At 43.1% G+C, this 24,688-nt stretch overlaps 1 protein-coding gene across 3 annotated transcripts in view; it reads left to right on the forward strand.

Annotated features, from left to right (window-relative positions):
* The first annotated feature begins 498 nt into the window (after positions 1 to 498).
* Positions 499 to 24,688, forward strand: part of HIVEP2 (HIVEP zinc finger 2) — a 144,139-nt gene continuing 119,949 nt past the window's right edge. For 2 of the 3 annotated variants that reach the window (XM_050894969.1, XM_050894971.1), the window contains exon 1: positions 499 to 798. The gene's annotated coding sequence lies outside the window, so the exon portion shown is untranslated. Of the gene's footprint in view, positions 799 to 3,270; positions 3,335 to 24,688 lie in introns of those variants that run through there. The other variant, XM_050894970.1, reaches the window with a different exon arrangement.

A 24,688-nucleotide genomic window follows, 5' to 3' on the forward strand; every position in this document is an offset into this window, starting at 1 on the left:
ATTCTCAGGCCGGCAGGACGCACGGCTTGCGCGCGGCAAGTCGGGACTGGCTCTCCTGGGAGTTCCCTCGGCGGCGAGGGGGAGGGGGAGCGGCGGTCTCCGCCGGCGGGGAGAGGCCGCGGCTTCGCCCGCCGAAGCCCTGCCCCCTCCCTCCCTCCCCCCCCTCCCCGGCTGCACGGCGCACCTCTCCCCTCCCCGCCGCCTCGCGCGCGCACACACACGCGCACACACACACATACACACAGACACGCGCGGGCGGTCAGGCAGCGCCCATCACCCCGCGGCCGGGCGCTGCCGGTCGCGCCCCGCTCGCTCCCCGCCGGCGCGCGGGGGGACCCGGTGACGTCACGGGCGGCGCGCTCCCCGCGCTCGCTCCGCGCTCGCCGCCCTGTAACTTCTGTTCTGGGAAGTGGTGCCAGGAATAGCCCGGCAGAGCTGCCTGCAGCGCAGGGCGCTCCCTCCCGCCTCGGCCAGGGCGGGCTGCGGCTCCCGGGCCTCCGCCTCTCCCCCGTGCAACACCAGCCCCTCCGCCACTGTCAGGGTGATGGTGGTGATCCTTTCCAAAAAGAGGGAGAGAAATGACCTGCCTTAAGATAGATGCGTGAAACGGGCGCCCCTTGGCCGCTGGAGTATCTCCCTCTGTCTTGATATATAAAGAAGCACCGCGAGCCACCTCACTCCAGGCAAAGCCCTTAGCAAAGGAGCAACAAGAGCGCCCGGCGGGATCAGCAGCGGCAACAACAACAACAACAAGGGCACCGGGAGGGCTTCCCTCCTTCCTCCTCGGTGACTTTCCAGGTGAGCAGCCGCGGCTGCTGCGGGCAGCCCCCTCCTCCCTGCCCGCCGCCTGCCCGCCGCTCGTCCCCTGTCACCGGCACCAGCTGACAGCCGCGCCGAGCCGCCGGCGGGGGGCGGCTGCCGGCGGCGGGGGGCACTCCGGCGGCGGGGCTCGGGTGCGGGGCGCCGCCGGGCTGGGTTTCGGGCCGCGGCAGAGCGGGCGCTTGCCGAGCGGGGGGTCTGACGCCAGCGCAGCTGGCGTCCCCCGGCCCTGGGGCTGCAGGGGTAAACGGAGGGCAGGCGGCGGGAGGCGCGGGGGAGGGCGCCGGCGGGGGAAGCCGGCGGGGCTGTAAAACCGCCGGACCGGTAAGTCACCTCTGGCGGCGGCGGCGGCTTTGGGCGCTGGCAGTCACCGGCGCCGGCCCCGGGGCACCACGGCCGGCGGCCCTTTCCCTGGCCCGGCGCGGCGCCCCGCGGAGCCGGCGCAGGAGGGGGCCGGGGACAGGGACAGGCCTTTGTCGGTGACACGCCGTTAGGAAATGTGGGGAATACCCAGCTTGTAAGTGTATGCAGATGAGGAGCAGGCTGCCTTGCGTAATCCCCTCCTGCGGCGGGGAATGGGCACGGTCACCGCCGGGGAGAGGCGCCCGCGGGGGGGCCGCCCCGACGGGGCGCTCTCTCCGCGGCCTCCGGCGCCCTGCGGGGAAGGGGGGGGGGGGGGGGGCACCCTGCCGGGGGAGGGGGGCGTCCGCGGCCACCCGGCGCGGCGGCGGGCAGGGCGCCGGAGGTAGCGGTGGCTCCGGCTGCCAGCACGTCCCCGCGGGGGGCGCCGGGAGGTCGGCGGGCACAGGGGGTGTGCGTGTGTGCGGGGAGACCCGCCGCCGTGCCGGGGGCGCGTGTGTGTGAGTGCGTGTGCGCGCTGCGCCGCGGTGACTGTTCCCCGAAGTGGGTGGGACGTTGGCCCGTTCCGGGAATGTTCCATGACGTGTAAAAGCCACAGGAAGGGGGTTAACGAGGGGCTCGGCCGGGGCCGCCGCCGGGGCCCTCCCTCCTCTCGCCCGCCGGCGGGGCTGCCGCGGGGGCGGCGGCGGGCGGGGGCCGGCGGCGCGGGGGCTGCCGGGGGCACGGTCCCTTATGTAACGCGGGGTACGCGTGCGGCCGGCGGTGATTATGTAAGCGGCACGTCCGCGCCTGTCGCATAGGATACCTCACGCCGGCACCGCGCCGCGCGGCGGGGGCCAGCCGCGGCGGGAGGCGGGCAGGGACGCGGCAGGGACGCCGCGGGCTGCCTCGCCGCGTCCCCGCCGTTGGGGGCAGGCGGCGCGGGGAGGGGAGGGGAAAGCCCCGGTGTAGCCCGGGTGATGCCCCGCACCTCCGCAGCCCGCTCCGACCTCCCTGCCGGGGGCTGGCGGGCGGCACGGCCTTCCCCTCTGTGAGAGGGAGCCCGAAGTGGAGGGAAGGAGACGGTGTCTCTGCTCCCGGTGGTGCCTGAAGAGCTCCGACCCGCGGGTGGGGAAGCCGGCCGGAGGCCGCGCCGCCTCAGCCCGCCTGGCCCGGGGCCTCGGCCGGCCGCCGGCGAACACGGCTTGTCTCCGCGGGCAGGCGGCCGGGGCTCGCCTCAGGACAACGATAAAGTCCTCCGAGCTTGATTTCCCAGAAAGAGAGTTCTCTGTTTTTCTTATTAGTTGGCAGTAATGGTCAAACGTTATTTTGAGGTGTGGGTTTTTTTTTTTTTTTCTCCTTCATATGGTAATTGCAGAAATTAAACTTCTACTCAAACATTAAAGGGTTTTTTTAATGACAATAATTCTTAAATACCCTTTTAAATTAAACTAATAGAAATACTAATGAGTTTCAGCAGAAATATTTAGCTAAATAATTTCCCTTCTCTCATTTTAAAATGAAGTCAACTTTAACATAAAACTTGTCTGGTTTTGTACATTATTAAATAATATAGAAATCATTTTATGCCTACTTAGTCAAGGGTGTGTTTTTTTTTTTTCCTTCTAGTGAATCTATACTGTGAATTATTATGAAAAAAAGTAAATGAAGTGGTCAGGGTGGCAAAAGCAAACCATTAATCGATAGGTCTGTGTTACTCTACTCCATGGAGCTGTGCATGCAGACGGTATCTTCTGTTCTGTCTGTGCAGCTCCTAGCACAAGGGGGCTCTGGTCATCATTAGGACTTCTGGGGACACCGAGTAATTACAGTAATTACTAAATTAAAAGAACTACTGGTCTAACAAGGTACAAATTCAGTGGACTCAGTTTTTAAATTCTGTTGTTGTTGTGAATTACCACTGACTACCAGAGGAATTTGATCCTCAGGTTTTGAGGACACAGTGCAGAATCCTCAGTATTTTGATAGTGAAAATGATATGCAGACATGCTGAAAAAAGTGCATCTGTTTTTAAAGATAGGAGAGTCTCTGCCTGTTAGGTTTGCAGCATGTGGACATATTTAGATGCACTGTAACCTGGGGGTTATATTTGTTTACAGTCAGATGTTGAATCTCTCCTTATCCTTACAGTCGGGAGATACTTCTGAAACTTCAGGTATGGATTATCTGAAACTTTCTTGATGATTTTTTTGCTTTGCCTCATTTTTCAAAAAAATGGTTAGTGTTGTGGATTAGGCTGAGACGGTTTTTTCCATGTGAGTTTTAGAAAGTTACTACTGTCATCTGTAAATATATTTAAGGTTACTGTGGTTTTCAGCTGTGCAAAGGCAGCAGTGATACCGTACAAAGTCAGGGTGTCATTAATTTTGTTGATAGAACAATCCAAATTTTAAATTTTCCAATGGCTGTTGGGCATAGCGGTTATATACGACCTGGCTGAGGTGGCATGTTAAAACATCACTGCTGCGGATAAGGATAAAATTGAGCAGCACTTGTCCCAAAGCACAAATGTAGGGGACTTTTAATTGTGTATCTAAGTCCAATTGTGTGGCAACAGTGCAGAACGCTTCTTTACAAAGGCAGATTTTTAGATTCTCAAGTGACTAGATTGCCTCATATGTGAGATCTGTTTACAAACCTTCTTGTTACTATGAAGACAAAACAGAGAGCCATATGCATTCATGTGGTCCTTGCTGAATAATGGTACATGTGTCTGCTTGAGTGTTTGGCAGTATATCATGTTTAGTTTATGTGGTGGCACCCTACAAGGCCATTCTTTTTTGACTTTTAACTATTTCTATTACCATTGGCTGGCCTTAGTTATATATGAGTAAACTTAGAACACTGGTCCACATGTTTGTAACTAAGCTGGAAATTTTTAAAGCAGAACATTTATTGTTGAGCATTTTGCCAAAATTCTTTGTTTATTCATTTATTTAGGTGCTTGTTTTTAAAAGAATTAAGGTGAAATGGGCTTAAAGAAAAGTGAAAGTAATAAGTACCATTTTGCATGTCCCTCTCCTCATCACTTTCCGCAGGGACAGTTACTGCTTTTGAAATTAACCATGTTGGGTAAAGTAGTGGGAATATAGGAGCTGTGTGTCTGGCAGAAGTGGTTTACTTAGCGAAATACTGCAATACTTGCCCATCAAAGAGAAAAATGCTTGCTATTTAAGAGTATTACTGTAGAGTATACAAATCACAGTTATGTGACTTGTATTATGAAGTATGACAAGCTATCTTTCAAATTTGAGTATGGTGGGGCTTTGTAATAAGCTGTGGTCGGTTATATTGATACTTATCCATCCAGCTCTGTAAGTAGAGCTCAGCAAGTACTACTTCCATGTAGTTCTCACTTGATTCTGCATAAGAATTCCAGGTAAATTGCCAGCGCTGAGTATTAACTTTCTCTGCCTGTCTTAGGTCCTGACATAAATCAGGCCCAGCAAAAGTTCGTTCTTCATGTCAGTGGCTTTCACACAGGGTAAAGAGAGGAAAATGTTTTATCTACCTTACCTCAGTCATTGAGAAGAGGTAAACCTGACAGTGTGTGGTTTTAAATTACTGGTCCTCCTAGCAGGAGGAATACATAATATTAGATCTGATGGGTTACAGTCTTCAGCAAGAGTTAATTGCTAATACTCTTGGGAGCTCCACAGAAGTGTTGACTGCAGAGGCTGCATACCTTTGTTATTTGAAAAAGGTCGGAGAAGTTAGGAGAAAACTGCTTTAAAAATTCTTTTCTTTAAAGAAGCAGGTTTTTTCTTAACAGATTTCTTAAACAGCATCTCTGAAGTAGTATGTTACAGATTAAAATAACTATTTTTGAAGTTATTTGGTTTTCCTCTGTAATTTAACTGCTTTTTTTTTTTTTCCTTCAGTAGAAGGAACTATCTAGCAGTTCCTGAAGAAGTGAAGAAACAGCAAGGGGAAGCGTAAGCTAGATGGAAAATGGAGAATAGTATTTTTTCACGTTTCAGTCAGTAATTTTGGATGCTACATTTAATTAACGTAGCACAGAATTATCACAGAAGAAGGAAAGTTTCAAGCTTTAATAGGAAATAGCAGCTTTGTACAGTTTTTTTTCTCTTTTTGGGGCTTAAACATTTTTTATAAGACTTTGCAACAACAGTTCTATTTCAGCAGGAAATATTAAAAAGCAATTCATTGGGGCCATATTTTTCATTCTGAAGTGAAATTAGGACTTGTACAAGTGCTGGTCTGACAGCCTGAGAGCGAAAAAATGCATTGTAAGTAGAAGTATTAGAGCTTTTTCCATGATAACCAACTAGCGAGCCCCTACTTGGACCTTAAGAAATCATCAGTGAATTTAAAGAATACGTTAATCTCTGGAAACATCTGTTTTTTGGGTTTTTTACTGAAATAGCAAGTGGGAGGCACCACATACCTCTTATTTTAGCATTCTGAACTTTTCTTCATGAATTAAACAATTGACTTTGCCCTAACCACTCATTTGTAGTAGGTTGCCCCCAGTAAGATTTGTCCCCAGAAATCTCTCTCACAAAGCTATGAGCATGGAAAAGGGGTGAGAGGGTATGGGTACGAGTAGGGGAAACAATCTGATGCGCTGTTTCCAAATCCCCAATGTGAAATAATCAGAAGACATACAAGTATCATATGCAACTTTGCCTGTCAAATTAAGAGTCTCTTGCCTTTTTTTTTTTTTATTGTCTTGTGATTAATTTCTCACCATCATTAGTACAGTCTAAACATTAGAGTTTCTTCTTGCTCTGAGGAAGTTTTGTGGATTCTGGGTGCTTATTTTGATTTGTCTTTCAGGCACTTTTGTGTATCTGCAAAACAGTCACTCTCTGTTCTCTGTATGCCAGGGTAATAGCAGTGCAGTGTGGACCACAACTGTTTATGGTCACAACATTGCTTGTGTTTCTGTATTTCCTTGTTCTGCCCTAGGCACACCTCTTTTACTGTTTCTTGAAACTGAATATTGCCTTTTACTTTTTCATAGATTTATACATGAGTAAGCAAAACCCTACACATGGTTTTTTCCCTCCAGTTTCTCTGGATGAGGGTCTCAGGGTGTACCTACCAAAAAATGTACAACTTAGATGGTAGTATTCTTAAAGTAATACAGTGTACCAACGTGGATGTAATTATCTGATATAAATTCCCCTGGTACGTGGTTACGCTGATATGACTAGTTTGTATAGTGATTATATCCATTTTTCTGAGTTTGTTTATGCACATTTTACCTCTGTCAGTGTAGACTTGGTCTCAACAGAAAAGTTCTTTCTAAAATTGACATAGAAACCATAAGTAATGTAATAATGTAGTTGGTAATGGGTTTGTGGCCACTTCATGCACACATGGGTTTGTTTTGTTGCACCTCAATTTGTGTTTAACAGAAAATTATTTTACTGTTTTGTTTTTTTTCTTGTGATTGACAGTTCTGTCCTAATATGCTTACAGAATCTGAAAAATGCAACTCTAATATATAAGAAATTTCAGACTGCACAAAAAAAATTATAAAGAATATCTCTGTTCTTAAAAATGTAAGTTCACTTCATTGCAACTTAAGTAAGTTGTAATAAACTGCTGCAGCTCTGGCTAAAATCTCTGATTTATGTGAACTGCCAAAGGGGGAAAAAAAGGATGTACAGTATTTTTTGAAAGGCATGCTTTAATTGCTGTTTTGTCATACAGGAGGAGCTCAAGGTTTGATTGCTGCAGAAAGTTTCTTTTTTAGATAGTGGTTTATTGGAAATTCCATACAAAGGAAAGCAGTTAGATAATTTGCATCTATAGTTCAGTTTAATAAAAAAGTGAAAACTAGGGGAGCTAAAGGGAATTGAAATTATAGCGTCAGGTGACATTTTAAAGGTAATACAGTAAAGTAGGGTTTGACCCTCTTCATAAGAAAACACTCGTGAAAAACAAAGCAGAAAAACCCCAGATTATTTTCTGTCATTTATAGTGAAGTTTAGACTTTTTTGGCTACCGACGTTAGTATTGCTGCTGGCTGACTGGGCTAACTTAGTCCTCCCTGCCTCTCCAAACCCTAGTGGTGTGCCTGGAATTTTCCTCTGCTGGGCTTGGTGGTGGACTGTCAAAGCTTGGGTGCACTCCTTATCAAGTGATTTATGAATATGGAGTAATACTGGATGTTTTCTAATAAGCAATTTAAAAAGCTGAAAGAAATTTCTGATTACACGTTGTAGGACATGATACAATCTCAGAGAATTTAGTAGAGCAGAATGCTTAATTTTGTTAAAATAATATTATTTAATGAGCAGTTTTCCTATAGAATAATATCTGCGCTTAGGTAGAAAGGAGCTTTGTGTTTAAAAAAATCTAACAGGACAGGATCAGGATTATCAGAATTAGTCTTGTTAGACAGTGGGGTTTTCTTGCATGTTGTCTTTTTCGTTTAAACAAGATAAATGGCCCAATCTCTGTATTTATGTATTTTATATTTGTGGTTTGCGTTAAAACAAAACACGTGTAGTGTGTCAAGAAAGAATAGCATGAAATAATAACTGGGGTTGCCCCTCCTTGACAACAAGACGTGACACTATTTAGTTAGAGCAAAAACTATTTAGTTTAGACCAAAGTCAGTATTCAACAGAGACTAAGTTGCTGGCATCTGTTAACAGTCTTCATACCTCAGTGCGGTTCATTTTGAGTGTAGTCTGTTCACAAAAGTCCTAAAAGTATGTGGAGTTTCATGTTCCTTGTCTTTCAAAGACAGCTAAAATAGTTGACTAGCTGGAAAATATATCTTTATTTTCTCTAACTGTTGTCAATTTATGTAGTGTTTGAAAGTGATTTTATTTCTTTCTGTGCAAGCATTAGCAATGAAAAAGAGATGCTCTAGAGAGTAATGCAGGCCCCTGGTTAACTGACATCTGTGCATGCTGACAGTGTTTAACTGAGTTCTCTGTGACACCTGTGAATACTGATGCATCTTGAGAGTTGAATTTCTAGAACTATTTTGTTAATGTTGTAGAAGAGAGAATTGAGTACAATTCATGGTGTTCTGTAACAACAGAGATAGACTAATTTTGACTTTTTCCCATTTAAAATCAGTTATGTTTATGAGCACAGTTTCTGAAGCTGCTTATGAAAGTTTTTTTCCCTGCATTTGTCTGAGATAAAATAGTTCTTTGGTGAAAACGGTATTTATCTTCGGCTGGACATTTATAGGCTCAGACAACCAAATTCCCTATCCTGTTTAAGTCAATAAAAGTTTCTACACTTTGGTAAAGGTAGGATTTAACTATGAACTTTGAGACCATAAATTTGGACATCTTGATGCTGTGTGATATGATAGTCTATTTTGATCACCAGGAGAGGTCGTGATATTAGACTCTTAGAGTAAAGAGATTTTACTTTAAAATCTCTGCAAAGCTATGTGAATATAATTCCTTCCAACATTCCTAGTAAAACTGTGTCAAACAGAACTTGTAGCCTGTTCCATTATTTTGTGCTTGGTCCTACAATACTAGCAAAATTCCTCTAAAAGTTAGTGGATATTTTCACAGTGCTGCTTGGCTAGAATCTTTGTTTTCTTAAGGCTTAAATAATAGATAAGCTACATGTATTTAATTTTGTGAGGTACAGTTGAATTTCGATACAGGCTTAGCAAGATGTTACTAATACATCTGAAGAAATTTGTGGTAAGTGGAAGGGTAGGAGACATTTATATAATACGCTTGAGTAGGAAATGATGTTAGTGATATTAGCATGATGTTAGTGCAATACAAACTCACAGGAAGGTGTTTGTTTTAGAGCTAGAGTGATGCCAAATACAGTGTTGCTACCTCTGGAGTAGGTTGGTATGGTGGCAAAATGTGGGGATGGAGAGGGCAATAAAGTTGGTCTAGTAAGTTATCTGTCATGTTTGATACATGTCATCTTTTTTAGTTTTTTAATCTCTGATTTACTTAATTACTAATTAAAGAAATACACAAATTGTACTCATCTTTGACCTAATTTATCATAGTGGGTACTGTTAATTATTGGTGAAAAACTTCAGAATCAGCCGTGCATTAGTGAAACTACTACATAATTTGGAGTAATGAGTAGGGCAGTTTTGAGTCAGCTATGTTTTTGTAAAGGAGTAAGGTTGTAAGTTGGAACTGATACACAATAGTATGAAGGTTCCCATAGCACCTTTCTTTGGTCTGATTTGTTATTGACAGGACTTTGGTCTGTGAAATGCCGGGAGACAAAAGGATGACATACAGTACCTGCTTTGTTTTTAGCTCAGCTCACTAATAGTTGAAAACTGTGATGTTCAGTGATTCCATTAAATTAGTTAGTGATCTCTTTGTGGACAAAAATTCATCGCTCTGTATGTTGCTCTTATGAACAGGCTTGGCAGAGAGGTGACAAAGTAATAGACAAGGAAATGGAAGCATATCAGATCCTCCAAAACTTCTCTTTTGGAGCAAGGACAAGGTGCGTTTACACAGCACCTTGGAAATGCTTGTTTTGCTTCTGGGTTGTACAGATTTCAGCATCCAGAGTTGATGAACCTTCCATGATGGCCGGTTGGCCCGGACACATTCCCTTGTAAAAGCTAAGTGTACAAGGAGAAGAACTTCTGCTTTAGTTTTGGTCTGTGTCCTCTATGTGGTGCTTTATAGTGGTGTGTCTGGGGTCTTTGCTTATTCTTCTGTAGTAACAGCGAAGTAGCTTTCAGTAGATATACCCTGACTTTCCTTCCCTTGCTCCCCAGATCACCCTCTGCATGGCAGGAAAGAGAGAGACACATGGGATGATGGAGTTCCTTTATGCACACCTCTCCAAAGCCTCAGTGCAGCGTATTTTCCACAGATCGAGTGACTATGAGAGAAGCCTTTTAATTTTCTTTATCTTTCTCTCTCACAGCCTTAGTAATTAAAGAAGAAAACGATGCTGCTAAATAGACATTTTTGGATGTATGCTGGTTGAGAATGAGACCTAGAGGGGAAGATAAATAAGATGGGGAGGGGAAGTTTGAATGTGACTGACAGTGGATTGTAATTGCCTACAAGAAGTTATTTTTATCAGATCAAGTCTCCCTCTAACATTAAGTCCTCAACCTAAAGAATCTTAGTACTACAGCCTTTAAAATCCCTGTCCAGTTGCAAGTCATACAAGCATGTCTTGATGAGTAACTAAGATCTGATAGAAGGCACCATCTTGGATACAGTGGTAGCATCCTCTAACTTCCGTTGTTCGACATCTCCGCAGAGAATTTACACACAGAATACAATGCCTTCTTATCTTGCTCAATGCTTGCAGGTATTTCTCTTTACATTTGCTTATGCACTGTTTTGATTTAATTTAGTTGCAGTATCATTTGATCCTGGTCAATAGTTCAACCCACTTAACTAGCAAGCAGGGGAATAAATGAAACCAATTTTGACTCACTCTTTCTCAGTCAAGTGGGTTGTCTGGCAAGCCAAGAGTGTAATAAATAGATTTTGTGGCTATTTACAGACTCACACACTAGAAAACAGAGAGCTGTGCTTCCCAGTTTCATTACATAATTCAGACAGTGTCACATCCAGATGATGGGATTACACCTGTGTTTTTATCTCAGCCAAAAATGCATTTTTTTGGCTCCTGCTTTGATGTTTTCCCATAAAAATAAACAGATAACACCAGAAAATTGAGGGATTTTGCTATATTGCATGAAGAAATATTTAAGTATGCGTGTATAAGTATATACATACACACTTACGTACATTTATGTGATCATAGCTTTTGCCTCCAGTCACGTTCTGTCTCCTTCACAGTACAGTATACCTGGAATGACTTCATGAGAGCTCGTGGTTGCAACTCTGGCTTGTTTGTCACTGAGAGGAAGATTTGTCCTAGATTCAATGTAGGTTCAACTGCTGCTATGACTTTTAAATAAATAAATTTATTTGCATTATTTATGTGTGAGTATTAGCATTTATTTCACAAGTGTGTATATAGATGCACATACACAGCCCCATTTTGTTGTTGAACTGCTGTGGTTTCCCTTTGGTGCATTGGGTATCAGAATCTGCCCAGGTGATCTTTCTGAAGTGTTATTCACTGTTCCTGGTACATGGCTGGTACGATGATGCCAGCACAGTCAGTAACTGAGCATGGCCCATTTTATTGCCTGTGACTGATTCAGCCAAGGTCATGTCTTGTTGGACCCTGAAGATGTTTGCCTTCTAAGTTAAAGCTCTTTGAATTCCTTTTATATCCTCTTGTTTCTGAGGGGCGTAATCGTACCACTCTTAGCCTAGTCGGAAGGTTAAAGGATCGTTTCTGAGGCTCTGTCATTGGTGGTGCTTGGCAGTCAACTTGTGCGTGGTGCTTGGCAGTCAGCTTGTGCGTGGTGCTTGTTAACCCTCACTCCTCTGGTAGGACACCCACTTCAGCGCCATGGCTGAACTAGTGGTGCCAGGTCTCATGGCCGTAGAAATGTGACCAGAAAGTCAATCCATGAACAGGCTACCTGTGTAAATAGATTATGTAAATGAAAGAGATCATAAAAAACACTTGCATCATGCCAACACTTGTTACCTTGTTGCTTGACCTTCACTTTCTCTGGTGTCAAGCGCAAAATCATCTTGCCCTCATCTCACAGTTTTCTAATCAGTGCCCACAGCTGAGAAGATTACACCAAACTGTGCTCGGCACAGCTTGTGTTACCGTGTGAACTGCCTCATCTCTTGTGAATAAAATGAAAACTCTGTCATTTTGGATCAAATCCTGACTTCAGTAGAAGTGCAGAATGGGAAGTTGTTGATTTTTTCATGAGGCTGGGCTTTTGCCATCAGCTGTAGATAGGACTTGTACTGCTGAAATAGTGCTCCTTGTGACTGTCTCTGCCTATAAATGGAAACCTTCAGCATGCGAGGTTTGCTCTTCATTGGATATAGTAACACTAGGTGAGAATATTGGAAAAACTGTCTACATGGAAACAGCCTCTGGATACTTCAGGCAGAGAAGATAAAAAAACAAAAGGCACTCCCAACAGAAATGATGGTTACATTGCCAGATGGTATAAGGTAATTTGGAAAGAAAGAGTGAAGATACATTATCTACCCCAAGGTGCTTTCATTGTGATTTGAATATAAAATGCGTGAAGTCTTAGGTACAAATGTTGGAACTGACACTGGCTTAGGGCTGTGGTTTTAGCTTTTTGGGTTTTTTAGTTATAACCTATCTGAGAAAGGAACTTGCTGCGTTCCTGAGGGCGTCATAGTTCCAGCAGAGTTTGTGAGCTTGGAGCCTGGACTGTACCTTACTGCTTGTTTCCCCAGTGAAATCCCATTATCTGGGTTTGGAACTGCTTGTTAAGATGTGAGAAACTTGGATTTCATTTCAGTTTGTGCATGATGTCATTTTGGTACTCTTTTTTTTTTTTTTTTTTTTTTAAATGAAGTCTGATACCTTCTTGTTTCAAGTGGCATAATTTCAGAGGTGGGTTTTTTCCCTACTTCTGGTATGGTTCAGCATAAAAAAGAAAATATTTACAATAAGTTTGCAAGGTTCTAGTGTGATGTTTCATTCTAGTGTAACCTACCTGCCCTATGTATCTAGTCCTCCATCTGAAGCCCAGTAGCACCGAACTGAATTGGCTTATCACTGATAACTGGGTTTCTCTTTGCACTTCCCATTTTTAGATGTAATTTTGAAAGAATCTTGCACCTGATGGGTTGATTAGAGGGGAGATGAGCTATTTTCTTTTTTTAAATACTACAAACAAAATAAAAAAGGAAGAGGAAAAAGCCCAGATCAACCAAAGCTTATGACATGATTTTAGAATGCATAACCTTGGGCAAAAAGGGCCAGTTATTGGCGTAGTTCTTGAGTAACCTAATTGTTTGATAAGGATCCTTGCCTGTTTAAGTTGTTGTTGGTTGTTGGAAACATTCCATTTCTAAATTTGTGCCTTACTGCATACCCTGAGGTATGTGTACAACCCACTGTAATTGCACAGTTTATTATTTTATTAATGAGAGTTATGATAATGTGTTGGCTCATGAACTCCCTCCAGTCCAGGTATGGTCTCCTAATTGCCCAGGGTTCTGCGATTCCATCGTTTGTTCCAGGGATGGTGACGGAGAGCAAAAGCAAAGCCTTTACAAGCACGGTTTAAAGAACTCAGACCTTGCCCTAAAGCCTGTGTTTGGTGTGATATTGCAACCAAAGGCTGGAAAGGTAGGATACCTTTTTAACACACACCTAATGAATAATAATAGAAGTGGCAGAAGTAAATTCTTACTACATAATCCTGAGTACCTGAGACTTTGCCAGCTGGAAGGAGAGGGACGCACACCTTAATTGGCCTTCCTAACCATAACAGAGCACCCCTTAGTACTTCTTTGATCTGGGTCTCTCCTGCCTGCCTCTCTGCCTGAGTGGCTGGAAGACTCGCACTTCGTTTGCTGTAAGGCGCACAACAGTGAGCAAGCATCTGGCATGCAACAGCAGCTCCTATTTTTAATGAGCCTCAGGGGTAGCAGGCATACTGGGGTGCCCATTCCCATGTTCTGGAAACTATTTCTGTGTGCAGATGCTAGATTCGTAGTACAAGAGCAGGGAGCAGCATCAGTGGAGGTGTGGTCTGTGGAGGAGTTGGGGAAGTCCAGTTTACTGTGTCTGTAACTCTGGAGACAAAACTTTCCCGTAAAAAGCCATGGCAAAACACCACAACCTCAAACAACTACCACTTGCTCCTCAGCGCTGCCTGGCTTTACTGGTACGCTATAAACCTCTGACCTTGGGTTTGCAAGATCCGGGGAGCAATCTGAGGACGTCGTGGCAGCCCAGGTCCCTGCAGCCTGCGGGACGGAGGGGACGGCGACTTCCCACTGAGTGCGTCGCAGGCTGCCTCCTTACTGTGGTGGCTGGTACGGTTTTCCACGGCTTCTGAAACTGCTCATTACAGTGCTTGGCTCTTCTACAAGGGCTTTTCATAGCTGTAGCCCCTGTGGCTTGCTGCAGCATAGTTTTCTGGTGGAACAGATGGTATATTACGTAGAAAGTTACTGTATTTTGGTATCACTGATTTTTACTTATTTATTTTGCTGTTTGTCTTCCTTTTTTTTTTCTTTTTAAAGTGGGCATGTAGCATAAGTGCAGAACTTGGAATCGGTATTGGATTTGCCTTTGATATATTAATCTTTATATTTGTGTATGTGTGCAGTATTTTACACTGAGTAGTGTGTGCTTTCTGAAGTTTTAGTGAACAGATTTTTGTCATTTGGATTGAAATTAGTTCAAAATACTGTAAGGGAAAAAAGCCTATGAAAGAAGATCCTTGAAAGGAAAAGTAAATGTCGTCTTAAACAAGCTTTGTACTCACTGGAGTACAGTTTCGTTTTTAAGTCAGTAGATGTGTTTTCTGTATCTAATCTTTGTTTTTTTAATTGATATCATCTGGTCAATTTGAGTGACAATGCTATTCCCATAAGAAAAATATTTATTCTAAATATTATTGTTGCCTAGGATCTTGTTGAATTCATGAGATACAGAAGCGGTCAAGTTGATTTAATTTTTTTAACATTTTTATAGTGTTTTCTCATTGTTTCCATGAAAGCAATTTCAATAAATATTTCAGCAGTTGCTTTTGGTTTCTTGAAATTAGGTTACCTATTGTTGAAAACTGCAGGTTCTTAAACACGGGTTTCAGATCTGCTTTGTCTTGATTAGACATTTGAAATAAAATATAAATACTTGAGCAAGCCCCAAAATAAGGGCTTGCCTTTTCCCCCACCTAGCTTCCAGGACTTAATGTGTTTTGTCCAAAGAATCTCCATAAGTTGTTACTTATAAAAGATAGTTACAACCACGGGGTTTTGGTTCCACTTAGCCAAATGACTTTCATATATTAACTTTTATTTTTTATGTGTGTATATATTATTCTATAGACACACATACATATATCTTTATATATATACACTCACACATACACGAATGTATGTATGTATGTATACACACACCACACATATACACTCTCACACTATGCAGACACTCGCACACACTTGCAATGTATGGGATCATCCCATTTGAAATTTAAGGTTTATGCTTTCATCCTAAACCCGATCTTTACCACATAATCACAGTAGTGTTTTTCTCTTTGCAATGTAGCGTTTTTCCAGTAGCTTCTGAACGGGAGGCTGTGCGTCCTCGTGTCTGGAGACTCCCTGAGGTGCACGGAGGGAGAGACCAGTGCTAGTGGCAGAGTCCTCCTGGGGCTGGAGAGCACGGCATGGGGCAGCCAAGTGCGGTAGATGAGAAGACAGATGATGGCGATACTTCAGGAATTTCTGATTGCTGCCACTTTACTGGTGGTTGGATGGTGTCCTTCAGTGGTGAGCGGTCTCTCATGCTGCATCCCGCATACTGCCATATTTAGGCTGGGTACCAGGTTCACAGCGAAAAACAAGCCCCCCCCTTCTGTTTTCTGCCACATATATTTTGAAGATAAATAATTACCTGCTATCAGGTGTTTGGCAGCTTGGACCTTGTCATCTTTATTTGCCTTGTTTTCCTCATAAAAGTGGCACAGGATATTTTAATTATCTGTTTATAGGCTTGCTTGGGAGAATTCCCTTAGTGATGAGACAGTTCAAGAAAAAACCTCAAGATAATGGCTTTTCCACTTGCACTTCTCAAACGTTCCTTCAAATGGAAGTGAAGGAATTATAAAAACCTTGTACGTAGTTTAAATTCCTGAGTGATAACAATATAGTGGCTTTGTTCTAAGTATTACACAGATGGATTGTAAAGGGTAAAAGTATAACTGAGTTTGTGGGAATCTGTAAAGGTGTTAAGTATTTTGTAGGTAGCCAACTTTGTTTAAGAGTTGTTTTCCATATGTGCTTGTACTTACCACAACCAGTTTCTTGGAGTGGAACTCTTTTTGGAGTGGAAAAGCACGTGTTTTCATCAGCATACCAAGGGCACTGACAGTGAGGCCAGTTTACAGTTTGCATCTGTCCCTTTGCTTTAAGTTTTGAACTTTAAAAGAAAAAAAGCAACACAAGAGATACAGCTCTTAAAAATATTAGGGTCATGTTTGGATGCAAAGTGTACTGCAGAGAACGTACGGCACTTTCTCACCTCTAACCATGGTAGAGATGGTTTAATACCATTTTTCAACTAACAGAACAGTAAGATGTAATTACCTGAAGATTAACTCTCAGGACATGGATGGGTGTGTGGAAAGACTTCTGTTCCTTATTATATTCTCTGTTCTTTAACAGACACTGTATTGCAACAGGCAGCCATAGATGTATGAAAAATGCCTATTGCAATACCGTGTGCCGGTACTGAAGGGCTACACAGCCTGGCTGCATGCTGCTGTTGTGCCATGCGGCAATTGTCTCAGTACGGTCAGAAGTACAAATTGTGGATGCATTTCTTTCATTCTCGGATATGGGACTAAAAATAGTTGACCAAGCTTATTCTGAGTGAGTGTGGTACTTTATGGTCAGGTTTCAGAAAATCGAATGGCTTTCTTATGTGTTGTTTAGGATGTTGTGTACGGTGGAAGCATTCTTACAGTACTTTGAAGGTTTCATCCCCTTTTTCCTTCTCTCAGGGGAACGTCACTACTGACTCCCATCGCTGTGTATGATATGGGCTGGATTCTGATCCAGCACCCACATTTTTAAGGGCCAGATTCTGATCACTTTACTTTGAGTGAACTAATCCAAACTGTCTTTGCTAAAGTTAATGCTTCTTTGATTCAATGCAGAGTTAAAATCAGATTTTATTCCTCAGATTGTGTATTGTGTACTGCAAATCATTGCCAATACCAAAGACTCATTTGTCTGCCTTTTTTTATATTGAAAAGAGTCCTGATGATTAGCGCCAGACTGACAACCTTCAGGATTAAGTCTTCAAGCTAACGTCAGAACAAGAAGCAGTGGAGGTTTCTTCACGCTAACTGGGCAGTGAATCTTCAAGATAATCTGTCTTTGAAGAATTTACCTCTAAAGGATAGGGTAGAAAACAGCTGAACCAGCTCATATCCTTGTAGAAGAATATGTTTTTAAAAGTATATCCAAAATGTTTAGTTTATAAATAATTAAAAATATTATTTTTGACCTTCTTTTAGTAAAATGAGCAGTTTTGGTAAGCTAGTGGCATTGCATATGTCCCATGAAAGGTACGATTTATTATGACTCCAAGATACAGACTGGTGGTTCCCTAGTGTCGTGGTTTAACCCCAGCCAGCAGCTAAGCACCATGCAGCCGCTCCTGCACTCCCTGCCCCCTGCTCCCAGTGGGATGGGGAGGAGAATTGGGAGAGAAGGTAAAACTCGTGGGTTGAGATAAGAACACTTTAATAACTAAAGTAAAATATAACACTAACAATAATAATAATGAAATATAATAATAATAGTATTTTAGGAAAGGAATATAACAAAAAGAGAAGGGGGGGGAAGGGAAAAAAAAAAGGGAAAAAAACCCCAGCGATGCACAATGCAATTGCTCACCACCTGGTGACCGATGCCTGAGCAGCGATCTGCCCCTCCCAGCCAACTCCCCCCCGTTTATATACTGGGCATGACGTTCCATGGTATGAAATATCTCTTTGGCTAGTTTGGGTCAGCTGTCGTGGCTATGCTCCCTCCCAGCTTCTTGTACACCTGCTTGCTGGCAGAGCATAAGAAACTGAAAAAATCCTTAACTTAAGCACTACTTAGCAACAACTGAAACATGAGCGCGTTATCAACATTATTCTCACACTAAATCCAAAACCCAGCACTGTACCAGCTACTAAGAAGAGAATTAACTCTATCCCAGCCGAAACCAGGACACCTAGTTTCAGCTCTAATACTCTGAATTACGAGGGCTGAAAGGCTGGCTTCAGTTCCCGGTGTGACCACAGGGAGATTATTCCAGAAACACGTCAAAAATACTCCTCTTCAGCTAGTGATGGTAGTATGAGATGAGAATCCGGAAAAGCATTTTCCAAACTCCTTGTAACCTTTTCCATTGAGGTTCATTGAATTAAGTGCCTCTGTTTGAAAATTGGATTCTATCAAGTGGAGCACTGCTACCCAATCTGTCTCATTCAGTGTACAGAGGAAAAGTCTAGTGTCCCGGACACCAGAGGTTGTTGCTGGGACATGCTTATTGTGGAATGACTGTATTTATCACTGTATTTTGACATGTTGTTCAAAGGCTAACAAAAATGGGTCTAGAATGTGTCTCATGAGTGAGAATATACTGTAAGCCTGTGCATCCCCCTGCCCCAGGGGAGGAACAGCTATAACCAAACCATTTCCTACGGGTGGTTGTTCAGACTGCTCCTTAAAGCTTCCAGTGGTGGAGACTCTGAAACCTCCTGGATGGTCTTATTTGGATTCTTAATGATGCTTTCCATTAAAAAAGTCTTTCTAATGTTTAACTTAAGAAGGTAGTAATGGTAGGTAGGACTGCAATCCAGGTTCTCCCTATGCTTGCCAGGTAAGTATACTAATGATTTACTTAGGGTCAGATGGACAGCCTGTGAGACAATCAGTTACCAAATGTTGAACAACCACATGCCACTATCCAGCTCCTGTGCCTTCACCCTTTTGCTTAAGCTGGGCCCTTAATCTGCTTCAGAAAGGCAGCGGTGAAATTGAAAAGAAGCATCTGTATTCGCTTTGCTGGGTTGTCAGCCATATCTGACAAGGGAATCCTGTAGTTTTACACTCTAGTTGTGCCCCAAATGCATTCACAAAACATGTTTTAGTCCATTGGATCCAAAAATATGTAAGGCTTGATTTCCAGATGCTTGCAGAAGTATGGGCTGTAGAGAGAGCTTAGTGCATTTCTATATTGTAGTAATATTCTTACACAAGCTGTATAAGAAAAACAAGAGCAGCACGGCTCCTGAGCAAATATTGTTTCTAGTCACATACGATACTTTGCAGCTGAGCCTGGTAACACGCTGCTTAGCTGTTTTGCTATGCAAGTGCAGAGAACGCTGTTAGCAATAAAGCCACTGCTGGTTTCTCCTCCAAAACCTCCCTCCTTGCAGTGCATTGGAAATGACTGAACTTTGGCCCTCATTCTGCTGACACCCTGAGGGAGTGTAAATGTAATGACGTCTTTGCTTGTTTCAGCTGCACAACAGGAAACGCTCATGGCCTCCCCTTCTTCCTGCTCTGAGAAAGTGCTGCCTTTTTTTTTTTTTTTCCCCTCCCTTCCCCTGCAGTCGAGCAGGCTGAAACCTAGTTTCAGGTCTGGGCTCGGCAGCCAGCCGGTGCTCGCACAGGGACCCCATTGCTGCTGCCTCCTTGCCTGAGCAGCCAGTCGCCTCCCTATTGCTCTGCTGTGGTGGTGATGCCAGAAATACAAGCGTTTTAAATTTTTTTTCCCCCCCCTGGAGAAGTGACTGAGAAGAGAATACAGTTATGTGGCAATGGCTTGCTCCACAGAGCGTGTCACTGGATACAGCCCAGCTGCAAAGACCAGGATGGTCAGGTGATGATTTGCCTTGGGGAGACCACATCACTTGCATAATAGAGGACACACTGTCAGGTGGGCATTGAGGGATCCTGGAATACGGTCCCAATAGTGCTGAATAATGCTGAATATGCAGGGCCTGGACAGATTTCTTTGCCTTGCTGGAATACGGAGGCTTGCTTCTTGCAGAGCATTGACAGGAAATCTGTTTAACCCTCTCCGGCTGCTGCTTTTACACTTTGTAACCAAAACAGGGATATGAGTAAGAGTGGCTATTGAGAAACACAAGCATTTTGCAGCTAACTCAGGGAGAAGGATTTCGTCTCATCAAAGTCAGCCAAAACATTAAAGCAATACAGCATTCTTGCAAGTAAAATTAATTGAGTCAATATTCAACTGTTATTCTCTGATGATTGGGGGGCGGGTCACTTTTAAAAAATAAAACACATATGCGCTAGGGAGTTTGCATATTGTGGCGTGAGAAGAGGCACTGAGTAGTCTAGAGTACAGCATCCTGAATTTGAAAGATTTAATGTAACTTTGAATGTAAACAGTGCTGGTGCAGTTGCTTATTCATTTGTTTAATGTTGCATAGGCATATTATTTGAGGAGCAGCTTTTGCCTGGGTTCTGTAATAAGCAAGTTCTGGGTTTACCTCATTGATCTATCACACTACCTAGCTAAATAACTGTTGTTTTTAACAAGCTGGAGTTATGTAACATGTATCATGCCTGGCGAGATACTTGCAAGCAGGGAAAAGCAAGATAGGCAAAGAAATAACAGCACTCAACCTTTTGCAGAATAGGATATGTCTGGGTTTTGAAATGAAATAATGTGTGTTGGTACTCTCAGCCGTACAGGCAGGGTCCAGCTATTCATTATGAGGATCTGTCTTGAAACAAAGTCTTGGGATGGGAATGTTTAACAGACAGAAGAGTGAATTTACTCAGGCATGTGCAGTTCTTGGAGGGTTTTGTATATGTGCATGCCAAATTCTGTCCCCCCACCCCTCCTGCTGTTGTTTTTCCTCTGGAAAAGCACTGTAGAATAATAAATGGGAAAAGTCTCTTAAATGGCACTGATTTCACATGTAAAAGAAAATAACTTGATGAGCTGTGATTGCCCCTATAAAGTGTTACATAAATCTCTTTTCTTCTTTTAAATATGACCCTATAGGGTCATTAGGCATGTATGCAATACAACAGTCCTCTGTCTCAAGAGATTTTACAACCAGTTTATGGAAAGGGGAAGCAAGTGGTTATATGAATGCATTAGAATAGAAGCAATTGATTTTAAGTTAAATCTTCCTTTAGTAATATTTCCTTGACAATTTTCTCTGCTGTTACTCAGTTTTGATCTTCAAAGTCATGCTGAGTTGTTAAGCCTGGGATGACTTTTTGCTTTAGCGGCATGGATACAAATATTAAATAATAATGTTAGGAAATAAAGGCGTGAGAATAACAGGTCCTTAGGAAAGGAGTGGGAATAATGACTTTTTAGGAAAGGAATGATTTAGTGCTCCTGAATTCCCCTTCAAACTGTCCTGCTCCCTCTCATTTTGGCCAAATAATTCTGTATTTTTCCCTCCTTTCGTCTATAAATGAAATAGCTGTAAACTGTGGCATAGGTTTAACTACTGTATTTTGAGATTTTATTGTTATTAACAACAAATATTCAAAAATGAGTGCTGATATTTATGGTCTTATATACTACCGTACATGCATACGTTAGTACAGACAGCAGCTGAGATGTTATAATGAGAAACAGTTAAATCTGTGTGCTGCTTCTGTAGCTAGCACCATTGCTGATAGTCTCAGCATGGAAAGGAGGAGATGAACAAGCACAGACGGAAACATGTATTTTTTCACACAGGAGGCCATTCAGGTCATGGCCAAGGGATGTCAAAAAAGCACTATAAGGAAGTGGACCATGTTGCTCTCATTATGTCCTTATTTTCCAAACAAATGCAGGATTTCTCTTGGACTGTCAGTGCAACATCCTTCAGAAGGAACTTGCTTTTTTATGAAAACTTACAAGAAATTTCAGTCTTCAGGAGAATTTCCATTTATCATACTGAATTGACTTAGTTTTGTGTAGTCATGTGTTACTGTTACAACAGCAGAAGCTTAGAGCTGGGGATCTGAGTAGCGGCACATAAGGACACCAAGATCTTGTAGGTGGAGAAAGACCTTTTCCTGAATCTGCATGATGATAACCAAATACAGAGTTCATCAAATGCTTTCTATTTGTGTCGACTCCAATACTCTTTACTTTTGACTCTGTAGTGGTTTTTGGCTAACTAATAGTTATGTCCTTTCTGCAACTCCATGATTTTCTCAATGCAGGTGAATAGTATGTAGGGGCATCATATAAAATTGTTGAAATTTTTGTGCACACTATCAATAGTAGCGCAGTATCAATGGGCGCAGTTTTCCGATGTGATTAATTAGGAGGGTTTGGGTGTCCTTTACTTGAATTTCCCTTACTCTTTTGGATGAGAAGTCCTCATATTTTTGTTAAGAGCCAAGACTTGTAAGGCCAGGAGGGTAGGAGGGAGCACCGTGGAGCCCACGGGAGTTTTCAGCCCATATTTCAGTAGAGTCTATGAGATGAGCATAGCTGTAAAGGGGGTTGTTGTGGCTGCCTGCTGCGTTACATTGTCTGGTGAGAGCCTGTGCCTGCAGGCCTTTGCTGGGGGGTGAACAGAGGTGGGCTGAGGGCTGCCGGGGTGTGAGCCGGGGTGTGAGCTGTGTCGGCACGGGCACAAGCCAGAGCCATGGCACACGGGCACTGCTGGGCTCGGCGCGCTGGGAGGAGCGAGGGTTGTTCACTGTCTGCTGTGGGAGGTGTGGGCTGGCCTTGACTTCTGGTGGAATTTCTGTTGAAATCGGTGTGATCTGAGTGAGCAGAGTAGGGTGAGTATGTGGCTGCCAGGTGAAAGAAAGTAATTGCCATGAGTGACACTGATGCACGGGCAGGGAGGGGGTGTATCTGTGTGTGTGCAGGCAGTGGCTTGCTCAGGAGTAAACTCTCACATCCTGAGGTCCTTGAATAGGTCTTCAGAGGTTAATGGTCCCAGTCATAAGGCTATGCAGAGAGGGATTTCTTGGCCTGCAAGTTGCTGTACACAGTTGTTCCATTTTCCTTGCTTTTGTTAAAGGCCCGTGTATTTTGTCCATTCAAACCCTGAAGTGTCTTCAGGTTATCAGGTTGTTCCTGTATTGCAGCAAAACTTGAAATAATTACCAACTCAGTTTCACCATGTTTGCCAGTTAAAAAAAGGTGAAATTTAATTTACACTAATTACTTAACTACACAAGATGCTCGGCATGAAAATGACTAGGTGCAAATTAAGATTAAATAAGTAAAGGAGAAAAATACGTTGTGCATTACATTTTTCATATTTAGTGTTCTATTTGTATTTCATTACCAGTCCATCTGCAAGAAGACTTCTTTTAGCAGATTGAAGCATTTTTTCAAGAAAAAACCCAAATGTACAGTTAGGCTGATAAAAACAAAGTTTTAGTCTGAATAGATTAAGATGGGAGAGTTTTAATAAAATCTTCTCATTGTTGCAGGCTTACTTTCTCTTAACTCTGGTTACCCTATGTGCCTTGGTATGATCTCTGGAGCCGTGCAACGGCCCCACTTTCTCCAGGTTGTCTTGCTGAAACACAAACGTTTTGTAGCCTCCCCAAAGCTATTGTGTGTGTGAAATCAGCCCTTAGGTAATACTGAACTTTGTATAACGCATAACCTGAGTGGGTACATGGCCTTAGCTCCTTGTCACAGGAATGGATTTCAGAGCGTTTGCCTGGTTCCTGTAGTTGTGCTTGTTGCAGTCCTGCTACCCCACAGCCTGTCCCATGTGAACATGCTGCTGCTTTGGGAGAGACAGATCACGAGTCATGATGGCTCTGCTGTTTGTGGGGATGAGAAGCAAAAGCTTTTGTGCAGTCGTAGACAAGACTAGCCATGGGGGTGGTTTGAATGCACCATCAGTCTTACCAAGGTGAGTTCAACACCGTAGTGGTGTTGCCATGGTAGATGTTTCTTTGGAAGCACCAATACAACACACTTCTGTATTGCAGAGAACTTGTTTCACCATCCAAAACTATGTGTGCTGTCTTTACCTCAGCTGACCCTGGCTTTGAACCTTCCCAAAGTTTGGAGATGTTTGTAGCGAGACTTTGCTTTGTGAATGGAATTTGTTTTTCTAAGTGCAGCATGAAAGATTTGGTTTATCTGCATGGAGCATGCTTGCTTGAGCAGTTGCTTTCCACAGCGCAGTGCTTGTAGATTAAAATCCTTTCTGTTGTGGTTGTGCCAGTTCAATTCCTTCTGCAGCAAGTCCCTTTTGCTGGCGTACTGCAGTAAGGTTACTGGTTGTGTTAGTGAGAAAGAAATTTTTTGTTTCCGCTAATGTGTCATTCTTGTAGATTTGAAATGGTAATGACAATTTTTTATAACCATTTTTTAAAGATACTCTGAAAACTAGAGTAACACTCCCTGCTTCAATGTGTATATTATTTCACCTGTAGAACTGCTTTTAATGCATGCGTTTGCACTTGGAATTTGAACGCTTTACATCGAAACTAGAAATGACAGTGTCGTATGCATGGCATATACCTTTTAGTTTACGGTGGCATGTTTTACTGTCTGTGATGTGTGATCACACAAGCTCAACAGTACACAGCTGACTTGATGTATTTACTGTAATTCTCTACCTAAGGAAATACGGTCTAGTGACTAGCAGGCTAGGCGGGGACTTAATACCCATAGGTTCAATTCCTGGTTCTGCTACACAGTTCATGAGTTTGGGGTAAGATTCACAACACCTTACACTGATTTTCATGTGAATTATATTCATAAATATGAGTTAGGCACAAAAATACCATTGTTGTGCAGTATTCTCTTTATGTCAGTTCCACTTCCTTATCTTACAGAGATGTCCTGTAGACAGATGCTGTATTCTGCTATCGATCCATAGGGAGCCAATAGGGGTTTTGTGCTAAAACTGACTGTGGGATTTGAACCTTAATTTTTTTCTTGTTTGTGTGTCTCTTTTTAAGTGACCATTCTC

Source organism: Gymnogyps californianus, chromosome 3, assembly GCF_018139145.2.
Source record: "Gymnogyps californianus isolate 813 chromosome 3, ASM1813914v2, whole genome shotgun sequence".
NCBI classification, from domain to species: domain Eukaryota; kingdom Metazoa; phylum Chordata; class Aves; order Accipitriformes; family Cathartidae; genus Gymnogyps; species Gymnogyps californianus.